At 36.8% G+C, this 2779-nt stretch overlaps 1 long non-coding RNA gene across 1 annotated transcript; it reads left to right on the forward strand.

Annotated features, from left to right (window-relative positions):
- The first annotated feature begins 566 nt into the window (after nucleotides 1–566).
- LOC115005801 (uncharacterized) lies at nucleotides 567–1850 on the forward strand. The gene is made up of 3 exons (XR_003831987.1): nucleotides 567–711; nucleotides 902–1006; nucleotides 1782–1850. It is a non-coding gene; the product is annotated as an uncharacterized LOC115005801 (long non-coding RNA).
- The last annotated feature ends 929 nt before the right edge of the window (nucleotides 1851–2779 follow it).

The raw sequence follows: 2779 nt of genomic DNA on the forward strand, positions 1-2779 counted from the left end.
AAGCCAGGTGAGAAAAATGTTTTCTAATGAAGGCATTTGAGTGAAAACATGGGAATATGTGTCTATCATACCAGTGCTACATTTCTGTAAAATATAACCTTATAAGAGGTGAGGTTAGTTTTAAAGGTTTTAGTTTTTAGTTATTTTAAAATAAAATTCTTGTTTTTATCTGTTTTCATCCGCATTTCTTCAATTTTGTTACATTTTAATTATAGTTTTTACGAAAAAGGAAGAGGATTTTATTTTATGAATGAGTGGATTTCTCTTTAATGATTTAAAAGTGTTTGGTTCACATTGCCCGTTACGAGTTATGCCCTATCCCTAAATCACTGCCCTCTGAAAAGGAAAATAAGACATGCACAATCAGTATTGAAACATTGCAGACACTCATCGTACAGAAAAACAAGGATGTTCATTTATATAAAAAACATATATAATCTTTCAGTCAAGTACAAAAAGTAACTGAATGTATAAAATAGTAAAATAAATGCGTTAAATTGGGTTTATTGTTAGATATTATTAATATCTAAGAAAGATTTGTTGGATAACCGGAAGCGGAACAAAACCGGAAGCACGTGTCGGATACGTCACAGTTGGAAAACAAAAACAAATCGCCGTCCTGCTCCATCTCTGTTGTTGTTGTTGTGTGACAGTTTGTCGCGTGTATTGCTTTAAACCCGCTGCGTGTCGTCTCGAGTCTACGTGTTCATGGTAAGAGTTCATATATTTCAACATGTCGACGTAAAAGCGGAAAACCTGTCGCGTTTATATCCGCTTGTATCTGATGCTAATGTGTGCTAGCTAGCTAATATGCTAACGTAACAACAGTGTTGCTCAACTGTCAGCTGGAGGCGTTCAGGGGGGAAATGTAGTTCTGTCGTGTTGTTGTTCTCTGTCACAGGTCGTCCTGAAGCTGTAGTTTACCGGTAACTTCACGGTAACGGGAGTTTAGCAGCCATGGCTCAGCAGAGAGGAGTCAACAGCCTGCAGTTCAACCAGGACCAGAGTAAGCTGCTGCTAACATGTGACATAAAGCTAAAGTGTGCCTGTAGGAACTGAGAATACTGCATCAGCCGTAGAGTTCACAGCATTTACTCACACTGTGAACATAGCAGGAGTCCTGCATTGAAATAATTACTTCAGTAAAAGTATGTAAGTGGACTGTTACTATTTTAATCTATATTATAACATATGATTATTATTATTACACATGCATTAATGTCAAAGCAGGATTTTACTGGTGTAGTTGTTTGAGCTGGAGCTCATTTTAAACTATTAACTAATCGTCACAATTACCCAAAGTGACACCTTCTCAATGTTTGAGTCCAAGCCTCAACATTGTACGATTACATTAACATTGTGTAAAGGAAAAGCAGCAAACCGTCACATCTGTGAAGCTGGAACTATGAAATGTTTGACATTTCAGCTCAAAACATGATCAAAATATTGTCAAGTTAGTTTTCCGTCAATCTACTAATTGATTAATAGACCAATCGTTTCAGCTGTATTCGTTTAATGAACAAAACATCACATTTTAAAAGCTCCTCATTTGTTTTGCATGCAAACAAAGTGAATTTGCAAAGCAACTGAAGCTGTAGTGAAATACAAAGGATGATGTTTGTCACTGCGCTGAAGGAGAAAGTTGCATGAAGAACAAATACTCCAGTAAAGACACCTCAGATTAGTACAGTGCAGTATAAGTACAGTAAATGCACTTAGTTACATTCCACCACTGGGGGACGTGTCTTATTTGAAATCATCGCTTCTTCCATTGATCTCAGGCTGTTTCTGCTGTGCTATGGAGACGGGGGTCCGGATTTATAACGTGGAGCCCCTGATGGAGAAAGGCCCACCTGGGTGAGTGGACTTCACTGCTTTGTGGTACATGCTAATAAAGTTCTGTTTGAATGAGATGTGTATCTCAAGGACAAGTCTGTGATTTAGTAATGTGTGTGTGTGTGTGTGTGTGTGTGTTGTGTGTGTTCCAGACCATGAGCAGGTCGGCAGCGTGGCCTCGTGCTCCATGTTACATCGATCCAACCTGACTGGCCGTAGTTGGAGGAGGAGTCAACCCGAAGTTCTCAGAAATATCAGGTCCGTTACATCAAGTCACTTGTTCCGTTATTATTTGTATATTTAAAAGTCTATCTTCATTCAACACTCACAGATGTGACATTCTGACTTTGTTACTACGCAGTAAAACTCTTTTTATTGTCGGCAAAACTAAACACGGATGATAAACACTTGAAGCAGAACACCCAGACTGTTCACGTTCTCACACAGAACACGATGTCCCCGGTCTTGTTCTGATGTCCCCGTCTTTATACATCTGTGCTATTCATCCAAGGTTTAACTTAATGTCCAGTATGGGGAGGCAGAAAGATTCCAGCTGCCGATAACTTAAATGTACGTATCCATCTTTAATGGCCAATCCGACTCTGTTGGGTCGGATCAGAAGACGAGTGGCTCCGATGTGTTTTATTCTGGTTCCACAGAGAACTCAGTTTATCACAAATGTTTTAGAACAAAATATTGTTCATTGTTTGAAGAAACAACACAAATCAAGTCAAGCACCGAAACACACAAACATAAATTAGAATGACAAAATAAACAGAAAAATAGTATTATAATACTATAATAAATATAAATAAATATTATATTACAGCAGCTAATATATATTTAAATATATATATTATATATATTATATATTATTTATTTCTTATATTTAATATTTATATTTTATATATATATATATATATTTGTATTTAAATCTATATCT

This window comes from Cottoperca gobio, unplaced genomic scaffold (assembly GCF_900634415.1).
Source record: "Cottoperca gobio unplaced genomic scaffold, fCotGob3.1 fCotGob3_369arrow_ctg1, whole genome shotgun sequence".
NCBI lineage: Eukaryota > Metazoa > Chordata > Actinopteri > Perciformes > Bovichtidae > Cottoperca > Cottoperca gobio.